Genomic DNA, 16,188 nt, shown 5'->3' with positions numbered 1-16,188 from the left:
GGAAGAGAGGAGCCTGCTTATTGTTTGTTTATTCTCTGAGGAGTACAGCCGGGGTAATCAGGATAGGCCAGCCTGGCTCTGTGGAGAGAAATGAAGAAATACACAAATGCCTCCCTTTCCCTATCCCTCTCACCCCACTCCCCATGGGCTCACAGAAACACAAAATATCAGAGATGAGAGGAATCTTAAACATCAGCTAGCCTCAACTCTTTTTGCAAAAATGATAACTGAGACCCAAAGAGGATAATGGACTCAGGGAGATTATCCTTCCCTCAACTCCCTCTAGATTGTCTGATAGTCTGAGAAGTATGGCTAAATAATCCTTAGAATGATCTCAGGGTTTTTGTGACTTCAAGTTCAAAATGTCCACGGTAAGACCTTAGGCAGCTAAAAAAGTTTATGAAATATTAGGGTGCAAAAAAGAAGCAGAGTATCCAGAAAGAGGCATACTTGATTCCCTGTCTTGATCTAGAACAGGAGTTTCCAACGTTTATTTTTTATTACTTTGGCAGAAATTCCTCAGAAAAATGTTTTTTTTAATATATAAGGTAAGATATATATAGGATTACAAAAGAAACCCATAATATTGGAATATGGTTACAAAAATGTGTATTTTTTTAAGTTCACAAACCCCAGGTTAAGAACCCTTCACACTGTATCTGGTTCTGGGTGTCACATATTAGTTGCAATATTGACATACTGGAATTTGAGCAGAGGAGGGCTCCTAGGACTAAAGAACATTTCATATAAGGGTCAGAATGTTTGGCTTAGACAAGACCCAGAAGGATGTAGCAGTTGTTTCTAAAGAGTTAGACTTCATTTGACTTGACTAGAACTTCTAATGAACACTCCATGTCCTGGGGGTTGGACATGGGAAGAAAGACTATAGATTATAGAGGGCATTGGACAGTTTGTTGGTCCTTGGAATGTCATCCAGATCTGAGAACCTGTGCTGCCAGAGTCCTCTCGCTATACCACATGACTGTGCTAAGGAAAACACAGTGTGTGTGTGTGTGTGTGTGTGTGTGTGTATTTTTTTTTAATTTTTTGAGCTATTATTATTATCCTGCACACACACACTGAGGCCTCTCCCTTCCTGTGTCTGCTGTGGTCTGTGCTAAACACAGCTGTGGCTGAAGCCAACACCTGGACACCAGGCAAGTTATTATAGAAATTCAGAACTCAAAGGGACTCAGAGGTCAGCCAGTCCATTGCCCTTGACAACGCACCCAACAACAGGGGTCTAGTTTATTCTTGAGTCTAGCTTCTAGTCTTAATTCAATGAATAGCCTTAGGCACAGTAATTCTCATTTTTGCATCTCCATTCCCTCACCTATATAATGAACTATGTTTATAAATCTGTGATCTCCTAGTGTGGGAGAGCTCAGTACCTCTTAAGATACCTCACCATTTTTGGAAAACTTTTTAGAAAGTTCTCCATTCCCCAGGTTAACTGGGGTTAGTTCTGCCTCCTACTCCCTCATGACAAATCCCAGGGATCACTGCCCTTCATCCTACCTCTGCTTCACCGACAAAGTCTGCTCTTCTCCAAGCTGAACATGCTTAGTTCTAGATGGGACCTTAGATCATAAAGTGTTAGTTCTGGGAAGGATCTTAAAACAAGATGCAAAAAAAGGTCAAACTGCTGCTCAATCTAATGCCCTTAGTTTACAGAAGAGGAAACTGAGGCCAGAAAGGTCAAGTGCCTCAAGTAATGTTTTAGTGGAAGATCTCAAGTCAGAGTTCTTTAAATCCACAAAGTATTCTTGGGCAGAGAGAGATTATATATATATTCTGGAAAGTTCTCGGGAAGACCAGACCATGGTAAGAGGGGCAATGACTTCTGGAGAGACTGAGTTCATTGCAAAGCCACACATTTTAAAGAGAAAGGGGGAAACTGGAAGTGTAAGGGGGGAGAAGGGATGAGAGGAGCTGCGGATGTTAAAGCAATCGGAACCAAAATCCTTTCCTCAAACAAATTAGGATGGTGCAGGTCCCTCCTGAGTAAACAGTGCCGTGTAAATATTTATGCTTCATGCAGTTTGCTAACTCTGGGGAGGGAATATAGATTTCACAGATGCAGAATAATGTGAGTGATACCAGCAGCTTGACGTCCTTGGTGAAGAGAACCAAAAGAGAAGCAAAGTCCAGGCCAGTCCTGGGAATCCCAGTCTGAAATAGTTGAAGGAAAGGAAAGGAGATGGAAGATCCAGAGAGGAGGGGGAAAAGAGGAAGATCAGAGGAATGGGGATAGACATAGAAAAAGAAAAGAATGAGCAGGAGAGAGGAGAGATGTGGAAGAGAACAGAAGAAAATGGATGGAGAAATGAGGAGAGGGCTGGAAAAAAAGAAGACATATAAGAATAGGGGTAGACAGGGAGCTGGACAAAGAAACTCCCTGAAAAGTGAGAATGGGGGGGGGGGAAGAGACCTGAAAAGACTGAAGAAGCAAAAAAGTAGGAGTAGAAAGATGGAGACAGTGAGAGATGAGTTGGGTTTGTGGTGGGGTTTTTTTTTTAAGAGAAAAAACCACAACCTGTGATCAAAGGTAATGTTTTTACAAGAACATAAATAGCAGACTTGGGGCTGTAGGCTGCCCCTGTGGCTATTTGGGCAGAAGCAAACCCTAGGAAACACAGTCTCCTTTTATCCAGTCCTGGACAAGGGCTCTCAAAGGGCATGCTCTGCTGAGGACCTCCCGGCATTTGAACCAACTAACATTACCCCAGATGGGGTCACAACTTGCCTTTTCCTGCTTCTTTCAAGCTAACTCTAAAAAACCCAGATCCTAAACTGGCAGATGTGTGTACTCCAACTAAAAATACCACAAACTCCCACCCTAGAATGGTGATGGGTCAGGTCATCTTTCACTAAGGCACAGCCCCTCCTCCTCTTACACAACATGGGCAAGACCAACATCAAGTTCAAAGGTGATATAGCACTTCTATGGTTCAATCCATTCCTGCCCCAAGGACTGCTCCCTCCTCACAGTTCCAGAAGCATTCAGTCTAAATACCTAGGTGTCAGAGCTGGCTTTCAGATGATCCTTAGAACACAAAATGTCAAAGGTGGAAGGGACATTACAACATAAAATTCAAAAGTGGAAGAGACCTCAGAACCCCAATATCAGTCATGAAGAGATCTTAGAACTCAGAATGTCAGTAAATGGAAGAGACCTTGTCAACTGGGAGAGACCTAGAACATGGCATTTCAATAATTGAAGACTTAAGGACACACAATGTCAGTGACTTTAACCACATAGAAATAGAATATCAGAGTTGGAAGGGACTTTCTTAGGTCACAGAATATCAAAGCTGGAAAGGACTTTACAAAATAGATATTGTCACAACTAGAAGAGACCATAGAATAAAGTAAGTTGAACCTTAGAATTATAAGGGATCCAAGAAGAGATATTAGAACAGAAAACACCAGAACTGGAGTAGACCTTTGAATAACAACGTAAAATAAAGAATGTTGGAGCTGGGAGGAATCTTAGAAATATCAAAGTTAAAATAATTTTGACAACTCATTATAAATTGTTTTTGCTTCCATATCTCATTCCATCCTTTAAATAGCTCTGTGAGGGAGGCAGAGGAGTTATCCCCATTTTACATGTGGGAAAAATTGAGGTCAAGAAAAGGCTTGGGACTTTTAGAGGTCCAGAAGAAAGTCAGTGGGGAAACCTCTGGAATCCTGCCCACCAGCCCCGCCATTCCTGTTGCTTTCAGGCTCCAGTAATAATATGGAGTGCTGGAAACCATGCCGCCATCTTTCTGGAATGTAGTATTATTATTTTTTTTCTCTCTCTCCTACCCCCCTTTCCCCCTGCACAGTCTCAGAGAGAGCCCTGGGCCCCACCAGGGTAGAAACATGGGGGGGGGGGGAAGACAGCCAATCTTCCCAGGATAAAGGATGCATCCTGTGACTATCCCAGCATGCTTACCTTCTGGAGCTTCCCTAAAACCTGTGGCCAAGTACTTTGTGTTTTGAATGCTTTTACCTGCTGTGTCCAAGTCAAAAGTTAAGTAACGTGTGAAGAGACAGGAAAAAAGAAAACAGGCCTGGGAGAGAAAGGAAAAGAACAAGAATTCCTCTTAGAGCAACACAGCTCCCCTGTAATTAGCACCAAAAATCTGGCCTCACTTTTTCCCCTCTGCAAGCAAGCACTGAGCTTGAACTGGGACATCTGAAGTTAATTATGCACTTTCTTCCTTTGGGGGTTTGACCCTGTTTGGTAGGAATTATCCACATGCAAAACAATGGCACTGTTAAAAAAAAAAATCCCCCCAAACTGGCGGGTAAAATAGAAGCCTAGTAATATATTAGAGCTGAATTGAACTTCAGAATGTAGACTTTTCAAACTAGAAGGGACCTTCACTCATAGAGTGTTGAACAGAGGATGGCATTGCTGGAAGGGATCAAAGACTGTCAGATGAAGAGATCTTTAATTTGATCTTTTTTTCTTTAAGTTTTTGCACAGCAATGGGGTAAAGTGACTTGCCCAAGGTCACACAGCTAGGTAACTATTAAGTTCTCCACCTAGCTGCCTCCCATGATGAAGAGATCTTTAGATGAAAGAAATATAACTAAAAGGGACCTTAGTTTATATAACAGAAAATAGGATGTTATTGCTAGAAATTGAAAGAGCCCTAAGAACATGCTGTGTTAGAGATGGCAGGGAACTTAGAATATAGACTGTTAGAACTGGAAGAAACCTCAGAATATTAAAACTGAGAAAAACCTGAGGAACACAGACTAAACCCCAGTGACTTCCTATCAACCTCCTGGATCAAATATAAAATCATCTTATTTTTAAAACTCATCATAACCTGATCCCTTGCTAGCTTTCCTGTCCATACACTTTACTCATCTCCCATGTACTCTGTGATCCAGTGACTGGTCTCCCTCTAGTTGTGCCCCCCCACACAATCTCTAGACTTAGGGCAAGTTCACCATCTGTCTCCAGTGTCTACCTGGAATGCCCTTCCTCCTCATCTCAGACCTCCTGGTTTCCTTCAAGTCTCAGCTCAAATTTCACCTCATGTAAGAGCTTTTTAAGGCCCCTCTGAGCTCTAGTGCCTTCTCACTGGAATTACCTCCAATTTACTCAGCATGTGCATAAATAAACATTCAATCACTTGGCAAAAATCTATTAAATCCCTCCTAAGTGCAAGATATTGTGCCAGACACTAGGGAAATGCAGACAACAATCCTACCTTTAAGAGGCTTACATTCTACTACTAGCCAACCTTAAGAAACCAGGAAGGTTTTCATCCAGGCAGAGTAATGCATTGTGTCCTCCAAGAACCACCAGCCTTAGCAAAGAATGACAGTTCACAATTTTACAGTACTTTATAAGGTTTACAAAATACTTTTCTTAAGATACCATTAACCCTATTGTTTTTGTTTTTGTTTTTTTGGTGGAGGATTAGCAACTCCTGATGAAGATAAAATCATCTCCTGAGATCTGGAGGAGTAGTGATCTGAACACTCCATATGCAATCAGTCACAGAAATTTTAAAGACATGCTCTTCAAAAAGGAGAGTGTTGTATAATGGATAGAGAGTCCTGTCTCTGACACCTTCTGGCTTTGTGGCCTTTGATGACTGGAGGAGAAAATGAGGTTGATGATTCTGTATCTCTTTCTCACTTAAATCCAATTCATCCCATCAGCTTTGTGATGATGTTTGTTTTTCTCCTAAAGGAAGGATGAATAATAACAATATGAATGATGCTTCTTAGTGCTTCTACCATTTACCCTTACTTTCTTTAAATCTTTCCCATCCCCTCTTAATTCTAATGCCTTTTCTCTTATTATTTCCTAGTTATAACTTGGTATATATTTCTTTGGTTGTTGTCTCCCCATAAGAGTGTTAGTTTCTCAAGAGCAGGGACCATCTTTCACCTCTATTTTTATCCCCAGGGCTTAGCACCTTTGTCTGGCACAGGTTAAGAACTTAACATTTTTTTAATTATTGATTCATTAATTAGTATTCTAGACTATAGAAGTCAAACTCATAGCCTGGAAAACTCTGGAAAATAGCCAGAACCAGATTTAAATGTAACTGGAAAATGTTTAACAAAATAAAATACAGTCAACACAGTTAATGTTGATTTGTGGTTTTCTAAGTTAATATGTGACTCAGGATCAGTTCTATTTAAAAGTTTCTCTAGACAACTCTAAAACTCTCAAAGAGAAAGTACCAGTCTACCATGATAGAGGGATTTCCCTCACCTGGAAGTTCCCATCCCAATGAAGTCGTAGGCCCAGTCACTATCCTTAAAGTACAGTATATAGGAAACATAATCTAAGCCCCAACTCCTAGACAACTGACAGGTGGGGGGAGGGGGTTTAGGAAGGGGAGAGGAATGAGAGTTTGGTTTCAGAAAGGATCATTATCTCTCTTTGATTCATTGCCCTTACCTGGAATTATTCTGGAAAATCTTCTAAATATACCTATAATATAGTTTATGGTTTCCCCAGCCAGGTGCAATAGGGTCACCAGTTCATCTCAAAGCACTCAAGATAATAATAATAATAATAGGTATGGAGCAATCTTTATTTTACCCCATAGAAGACACAAAAACCTCATAGAAGCCTAAAAATAGAAAACATCAAGCATGCAAATGACTCCTTGCTCTCTTCAAAAGGGAAATGAACTTGGGGGTTGCTATTGGGGCAATTGGCATTCTGGTGACTCCCTTCTCTACAGCCCCCCCACACACTCAGGTTCGTTCCACCCTGTGGCTAGCTTCTCCCTGGATTCACACTTTCAGTATTGCTAAATTAACAATCTTATTCCTACTTACCAGGCAACTCAAAATCATGGGAAGGAGGGTGTTGACAAAGTCTCTGGGTACCCTCCCTACCCAACATGATGCAGGTTTTGTCTGTCAACTGCGGATAGACACCACCTTGATTATTCTTCTCTCTAACGAAGCATATTGTTAATAAGATCTCATCCCTGTAGAAAGTTGCTGACCAAACATCTAAACTAAGGGCTTTTGAACCTGAGGCAACCTCCAAAGCTGGGACTCCTCTTTCAGGATGAATGAATAACACATGTCTATTTCTACCATTTGCTTTTGACTAGCAGACACTTGACTCTTATTAGCTGTGTGACTTTGGACAAGTCATTTAAACCTGACTGTCTCATATCCAGGACCATCTCCAGTCTTGATTCTTATCTGGCCCCTGGACCTAGATGACTGGAGGAGAAAGAGAGACTGGTGACTTAACACAGAACCCCTCACTCAAATCCAGTTCATGTTCTTGTCATGGCATCACCTCCCTGATGTCATGGTCTTTGAGAACGAAAGACAAACATCAGATGGCATAATGGATAAAGAGTCTAATGAGATGTCAAGATAGACCTGATTTCATAATGCTACCTTAGATGATTAGTATCTTAGGCATGTTACTTAACCTCTGTCAGTCTCAGTGTCCATCTCTGTACTTTACAGGATCATTGTATAAATCAAATGAGATAATATATGTAAAGTGATTTGCAACATTTAAAGTATTGTATTAAAGCTAATTATTACTAGTACTATATTAATAACATCACATATTAATAAATATATAATTTTAGGTCTTTTAGTAATGTAATAATTATTCTACAATAATAGTACTATTCACAATTATTATTGTTATTATGTCTTGAGATGTGTGGGTTGCAGATTTCCAAGAGAAATTTGAATTATTCTTTTATCTATATTGCCTAGCACATAGTAGTTTTTTCCCCTCTGTTTTTTTGCAAGGCAATGGAGTTATGTGACTTGCCCAAGGTCACACAGCTAGATAATTATTAAGTGACTGAGGCTCAATTTGAACTCAGGTTCTCCTGAATCCAGGGCCAGTGTTCTATCCACTGCACCACCTAGCTGCCCCACAAAGTAGCTTTTTAACCAGTGTTTAGTGTTGATTAATTTCTGGGAGTAGGACAGCCCAGTTTCACAGTTTCCCTCCTACCCTGACTCCATCTCTGTCTCTGTCTCTGTCTCTCTCTCTCTCTCACACACACACACACACACACACACAAACACAGATGTTTTAATTTTCTGAACAAGGAAAGACAAAAAAAGAAATCTCCAGAGAAATAAGTTCATACTCTTGAAATCCATCCAACCAGTTACCTTGAATATAGTACCACTTCCTGTGGACCAGTTAGCAAGTGAACATGTCCACATCCTCTCTGGAGATTTATCCTTAAGATGCCTACACTCTGTATTTTCACCTAATTTGTAGGGAATCCAAACTCATCCCTTTCCCTCATATAGAATTAAAAGGAAATTATATAGGACAGGATATTAATGAAAATAGTGATCTAGGAATAATTTGATTCCTTTGTAACTAATCTTCTTAATCTTATTTTTTTTAATTAACAAAAATCTTTGCAGGGGGCAGAGCCAAGGTGGTGACAGGAGGAGAGCCTCTCTTAGGTGCTCTCCCTATAATATTTCAAAACTTATAAAATAGGACTCTAACTAAATTTTTGAGAGACAGAACCCACAGAAGAATCCAGTAAGACAATTCTCCAACCCAAGGTAACCTGGAAAATAGCAGAAAGGCTCTGCTCCACGGGGTTAGAGGGGTGGCCAGCCAGAGTGAAGGAACTTCAGTCTCCCTGAGGCAGCCCCAGGACACCTGGGAGCTGTGGCTTATGGCAGCAGGGGCATTTCCTGACCTACACCCCAGGGAGCACTGGGTACAATTTGGAAGTTCAGGGGCGGGGGGGGCGTCTCTGCTAGAGTGAGCATGTGAAGCCCAGTCCTCAGGGCACTCAGCGAGCAGCTGGCCACCATGGCAGCCCAGATCCAGTAAACAGAAGCAGGGGGAGCTGGTAAACAGGAGCCTCCAGGCAACTGAGCCTTGAGTGCTCAGCATACTTAAGTTAGGGGAGTGGAGAGAGACTTCTCAGGTCTGTCCTCTGTACCTGGAACAGGACTCTGGGGCTCTGACCACATTCAGATCCTGATCACAGTCTAGGCCCCCTATAGAACAGCAGGCCCCCCCCCCCACCTCAGCCCCGTGGCAGTGGGATGTGCTTGTGGTCATTCACAGACCAAGAGGGAAGACAGAGCCTCACAAAGGGAGATCTTTGTGGGGGTGTCCCAATAATACTCAAAAACTCAGGAAGCACCCCAAAAACCATGCACAGGCTGGGGAAATGAGTAAGCAGAGAGAAAAGAGGAACACCATTGAGAAATACATTGTCTATGATCCCAAGAAGGATCAAAATATTCAATCTGAAGATGAGGAAGTACAAGCTCCTGCATCTAAAGACTGCAAGAAAAATGGAAATTGGGCTCAGGCTATGACAGAGCTCAAAAAAGATTTTGAAAATCAAGTGAGGGAGATAGGAGAAAAATTGGGAAAAGAAATGAGAAAGATGCAGGAAAAACATGAAAAAGAAGTCAGCAGCTTAGTCAAGTAGATCTAAAAAGATGCTGAAGAAAATAGCATATTAAAAACCAGCTTAGGCCAAATGGATAAAACAGTTCAAAAAAGTTATTCAGGAGAAGAATGCTTTAAAAAGCAGAATTGGCCAGATGGAAAAAGACATAAGAAAGCTCTCTGAGGAAAACAAATCCTTCAGATGTAAAATGGAACTAAAGGAAGTTGCTGACTTTACAAAAAGTCAAGATACAATACTTCAAAAGAATGAAAAATTAGAAGAAAATGTGAACCATCTTAATGAAAAAAAAAACAACTGATCTGGAAAACATATTCAGAAAAGATAATTTAAAAATTATTGGAATACCTGAAAGTCATGATCAGGAAAAGAGCCTTGGCATCAGTTTTAAAGAATTCCTACAGGAAAATTGCCCAGATATCCTAGAAGCAGAGGGCAAAATAGAAATTGAGAGAATCCACGAATCTCCCTGAGAAAGAGATCCCCCCAATAAAAAAACTCCCAGGAATATTATAGCCAAGTTACAGAACTCCAAAGTCAAAGAGAAAATACTACAAGAAGTCACAAGGACACAATTCAAATATTGTGGAGTTGCAGTCAGGATCACACAGGACTTAGCAGCAATTACATTAAAGGCTCATAGGGCTTGGAATATAATATACCAGAAGGTAAAAGAGCTCAGAATGCAACCAAGAATCAACTACCCAGCAAAACTGAATGTCCTCTTCCAGAGAAAAAGATGGACTTTCAATGAACCAGGAGAATTTCAAATGTTCCTATTAAAATGGCCAGAGCTGAACAGAAAGTCTAAACTTCAAATACAGGACTCAGTTGAAACATAGAGAGGGTGGATGAGAAGGGTAAATTATGAGGGACTTAATGATGATGAACTACATGTGTTCTTGCATAGAAAAATGATACTGATAATACTCATAAGAAACTTCTCATTTAATAGAGCAGGTAGAAGGAGCTTTTATAGATGTAGCACAGGAGAGAGCTGAATTTGAAGATATAATATATTGTAAAAATGGAGTCAATGGTTAAAAAGGAAATGTAATGTGAGTAAGAGAAAGGAGAGGTGGAATAGGCTAAGATATTTCATATAATGAGATTTTTTTTATTACAATAAGCTATTGCAATGATATGGAAAGGGGGGAAGGTGAAGGGGAATGAGGGAACCTTTGCTCTCATCAAAGATGGCTCAGAGAGGAAACAGCATATATACTCAATGGGATAGAGACATCTAGAGTAAGAAGGAGAGGAGGAGGACAGGGGAAGGGGGGGGGATGTGAGTGATGGAGGAGAGGGTAGACCGTGGAGGAGAGTGGTCAGATATAACACATTTTCTTTTTTACTTCTTGCAAGGACTGAGATTGGATTACCTGTCCAGGACCACCGGGCTGGGTGGTTGCTGGGCCTTAGGGGTGGTATATGGACTCAGGGCCTCTTGGCCCCAGGACAGGTGATCAGTCTGTTGCACCACTCAGCTACCCTACAGCACGTTTAAGAAGAGGGACAGAATGAAAGGAGAGAGAAAATATAGTGTATGGTAGTGGGGAAGTACAAATGGAGGGAGTTGCAATCAGCAATGGCAACAGTGGAAAAATATGGAAGTAGCTTTTGTGATGGACTTATCATAAAGAATGTGATCCACCCATGACAGAGCTAGAAGTGTTGGAATACAGACTGAAGCACATTTTATTATTATTGTTATTGTTATTATTTCCTCTTTATTGCTCATGATGGTCTATGTTTTTGGGGCAGGGGGTATTGTGTTTACTCTTAAACAAAAATATTTTAGCAGTATATAAAAACATTTGTACAAAAATAAATATAATAAATAAATATATGTGATCAAGCAACAGATGTGCACATTGGTCACATGCAAAAAATATTCTGCAAACTGAGCCCATCACCTCTCTCAGGAACTATATATTGCATGTTTCATCATTGGTCTGCTAGAGTTATTGTTGAGCACTGCGTTGAATAAGGTTTTTAACACAAAGTTTTTTTGTCTTAACAATATTTTTTTAAATCACTTTTCTCATTTCACTATATATTACTTCATATAAGGCTTTCCACTGAAGCCATTCCTTTCCTATTTCTTATGTAATAAGATTCCTTTATATTCATATGCCTTAACTTTTTTCCCACTATTTATTTATTTACTTATTTGTTTGTTTATTTATGTAGTTAGTTTTTGCAAGGCAAATGGGGTTAAGTGGCTTGCCCAAGGTCACACAGATAGGTAATTATTAAGTGTCTGAGGCAGGATTTGAACTCAGGGACTCCTGACTCCAGGGCCAGTGCTTTATCCACTGCACCACCTAGCCGCCCCTTCCACTACTTATTTTTAAAAAATTTGAATTCCAAATTCTATCACTCTCTTCTATCGTTCCCCTTTCTTTGAGAAGACAAGCAAATTGACTTTGATCATATACTGCTATGCTAGCCAAATTACAAAATAAAACACAAGTTCATTTAAAAAATAAAGTTTGTTTTTTAAAGTTTACTTTAGTCTGTATTGAGTTTATCAGTTCTCTTCTCTGGAAGGAGACAGCATTTTTTTTCGTGTATCCTTCAGAATAGTCTTGGATCTTTGTCTTGATTAGAATTGCTAAGTCCATCACAGTTGATCATCATTACAATATTGCTATCACTGTGAACAATGTTTTTCTGTTTCTGCTATTTTAGTTTGCATGAGTTCATATAAGTCTTCCCAGGTGAAACCATTCTACTCATCATTTCTTATAGCATAATGGTATGAACTCACAGAAGCAGCTTAGTGATGGCAGTGTGGATAGACTGCTGGGCTTAGAGTTAGAAAGACTTCCTGAGTTCAAATCTGACCTCAGACATTTACTAACTATGTGATCCTAGGCAAGTCACTTAACCCTGTTTGCCTCAGTTTCTCACCTGTAAAATTATCTGGAGAAGGAAATGACAAGCTACTTTAGTATCTTTGATAAGAAAACTTCAAATGGGGGTCTTGAAAAAGTCAAAAACAAGAGAAAAAAATAACAACCATATACTATAGTTTATTCACCCCCCCAATTGTTGGTTATTCCCTTGATTTACAAGTTTTTTGCCACCACAAAAATATAAATCAGTTCTTTTCCCTTTTCTTTGATCTCTTTGGGATACAGACCTAGAAGTGTATTACTGAGTCAAAGAATATATATAGTTTTACCCATCTTTGAGCAGAATTACAAATTGTTCTCCAGAATGGTTGAACTGGTTCATAACTCCACCAATACCACATCATGTCCTAATTTTTCTATATTCCCTCCAGCACTTGTCATTTCTTTCTTTACCTTCTTAATGATTTATGTGGGTTTATTTTATATATTCCAACTTTGCTGAAGTTAATTATATCAAGTAGTTTTTTAGTTGATTCTCTAGGTTTCTATAAGTATATAAAGAAATATCATCAAAAAGAGTTTTCTTTCCTCATTGCTCATTTTTATTCCTTCAATTTCTTTTTCTTGTCTTATCACTTTTTACTGTAGCATTTTATTATCTTATTTGTAGCATTATACTGAATAACAGTGGTGATAATGGACATCTTTGCTTGACTTCTGATCTTATTCAGAAGACTTCAAGTGTATCCCCATTCCAGATAATGCTTGCTTTTGGGATTAGATAGATATTACTTTTATCATTTTAAGAAAAGTTCCATTGATATTTTTGCTTTCTAGTGTTTTTTTTGTTTGTTTTTAAATTTAAGGCAATGGGGTTAAGAGTGACTTGCCCAAGGTCACAAAGCTAGGCAATTATTAAGATCTGAGGTCCCATTTGAATTCAGGTTCTCCTAAAGCCAGGGTCAGTGCTCTATCCACTGCACCACCTAGCTGCCCCACTTTCTAGTGTTTTTAATAAGAATGAGTGCTGTTATTTTGTCAAAAGCTTTTTCTGCATCTATTAATATAAGCATATTTCTGTTGTTTTTGTTAAAGATATGGTCAATTATCCTGATAGATTTGCTAATTTTTTTTTTGACAAGGCAATGGGGTTAAGTGGCTTGCCCAAGGCCACACAGCTAGGTAATTATTAAGTGTCTGAGGTCAGATTTGAACTCAGGTACTCCTCTGACTCCAGGGCTGGTGCTCTATCTACTGTGCCACCTAGCCACCCCCATAGATTTGCTAATATTGAACTAGTCCTGCATTCCTGATATAAATCTCCTTGCTAATATTTTATTTAAAATTTTTTTGCATTGGTATCTATTAAGGAAAAAATAATTTGGCAGGACTCTTTCTTTACCTTTTTTTTTCAAATAGTTTATATAGTAATGGGTTCCTTAAATGCTTGGTAGAATTCATTTGTAAATCCATCTGGACATGTGGATTTTTTCTTAGGAACCTCATTGATAGCTTGTTCAATTTCCTTTTTTCTAGGATAGGATTATTTAAGTATTCTATTTACTCTTCTGATAATCTAAGCAATTTATATTTTTGTAAATATTCATCCATTTCACTTAGATGTTCAGTTTTGCTGACATACAATTGGACAAAATAATTCCTAATAATTGCTTAATTTCATCTTCCTAGAAGGTGCATTTACTCTTTTCATTTTTGATACTAGTAATCTGGTTGTCTTCTTTTCTTTTTTAATCAAATTAACCAGTAGTTTATTTTATTCTTTTTTCATAAAACTAGCTCCTAGTTTTATTTATTATTTCAATTTTTTTAACTTTCAATTTTATTAATCGTTTCTTTCCATTTTAAGATTTCCTTTTTGGTGTTTTAACTAGGGATTTTTATTTGTTTTTTTTTCTAGTTATTTTTAGTTCCATACTCAGTTCATTGATCTATTTTTTCTCTCTTTTACTGATGTACATTATTAGAGATAAAATTTCTCCTCAAGTGCACTGCCTTGGCTGCATCCTGCAAATTTAGGTATGTTGTTTCATTATTCTCTTTAATGAAATTATTGAATATTTCTATGATTTGACCACTCACTCTTTTGTTGTTGTTCAAGTGTCCAACTCTTTGTGATTCCCATGGACCATGGCATGCCAGGCCCTTATGTCCTCCACTATCTCCCAAAATCTGTTCAGGTCTGTTTCATCTATCCATCTCATCATCTGTGAAGGGTGAAGGGTTAAAGTGAGATATTCCCTATTATTCATCATGGTTCAAGGAGAAGGAACTTCCCGAGTACACTGAACCTAAGCATGTTGAACAAAGCATGTTCTAGGGAAGAGAATGCTAGGGAACATTCCTGGTAAACATGTTTTGGGATCCACACACTGGGAACTTGGCCCATCCCTGGGTGTTACCACAAGATATCTGGAGAAAGTGGATTGTACTCAGGACCTGAAAGTGCTTTGGCTGAAACTCATGGATCACTGAGTTTGATTGAGAGAGCCCACTGAACACTGAGTTTAGTCTTGTAAACCCTTGGACCTGTGACACTTTTATGTAAGCACTATAAAGATCTCACTTGGGCAAGAGGCTTTGGAAGTCTCCCCCTTCAGAGAGGACATTTGGCTGAAGGGACTTTACCAATTGAGACCCCAAAGGCTGTGTTGTGACATCACAGGACTTCCCCAGCCAGTAGGAGCATCTTCAGATTGAATATCTCTTTTTTTCTTTATCTCTTATTTTTCCTTTTCTTTATCTCTTTTGACATTTTCCTTCATATATTTATATATATATATGCATATGTATAATCATGTATCTCTTGGGTCATTAGTATATTATCATTAAACTCTCATATAAAGTCTTAAGACAAAGTGAGCATGCCATTCTGGGGACAGATCTGACCCAATCAAACATAAAAGTCTGCATAGCCTATGTAACTCTTTCTATTAGGGGAGGTTCTCCAATGAGTCCTATATTTTCATCACATGACCAAAGTGTTTCAGCTTCAGTTTCAGTATTGTTCTTCAATGAATATTCTGAATTAATTTATTTAAGTATTAACTAATCTGATTTCCTTGACTCTCAAAGTCTTCTCTAGCATCACAATCCAAAAGCATCAACTCTGCAGTTTTTAGTTTTTCTTATAATTTAATTCTCACAGCCAAACATTATTACAAAAAAAAAATCATGGCTTTAACAATACAGTTTTTTGCTGCAAGGTGATGTCTCTGCTTTTTAGGATACTGTTCTAATTTGCCATAGCTTTCCTTCCAAGAAGCGAGAGTAATTTTAAGGCTGTGGTCACCATCAGCAGTGATTTTTGAGCCCATAAAAATAAAATCTGACATTGCTTCAGTTTCTTTACCCTTTATTTGCAGGAAATGATGAAGCCAATTGCCATGATCATAAGATTTTGTTTTTTTTTAAATATTAAATACTGAGCTTTCAACCTCATCAGGAGACTTCCTAATTCTTCACTTTCTGCTATCAGAGTGGGATCATTTGTATATCTGAGATTGTTGTATTTCTCCTGGCAACTTTAATTCTGATTTATGACTCATTTAACCTGGCATTGGATTGATGTATCCAGTCTTTAAATAAAATAAAAAAAGATGATAATACACAGTCTTGTTATATTTCTTTCCTAACCTTAAAACCAATCAGTTCTTCTATATTTGGGTTCTAACTGTTGCTTCTTGACTTATATACTGATTTTTCAGTCAACAAGTAAGATGATCTAACACTCCCATCATTTTGACAACTTGTCATATTTTGTTGTGAATCACACAGTCAAAGGCTTTAATGTAATCAGTGAAGCAGAAAAAGGAAATCCAGGGGATTTGGACGTTTTGTTCTCTAGTTCTTCTGCCTCTTCAAAAGCTGGTCAGCTTTTCTGGTAATTCTCA

The sequence above is a fragment of the Macrotis lagotis genome, chromosome 1 (genome assembly GCF_037893015.1).
Source record: "Macrotis lagotis isolate mMagLag1 chromosome 1, bilby.v1.9.chrom.fasta, whole genome shotgun sequence".
Classification (NCBI taxonomy): Eukaryota; Metazoa; Chordata; class Mammalia; order Peramelemorphia; family Peramelidae; genus Macrotis; species Macrotis lagotis.
This window is presented reverse-complemented; position numbering follows the sequence as displayed.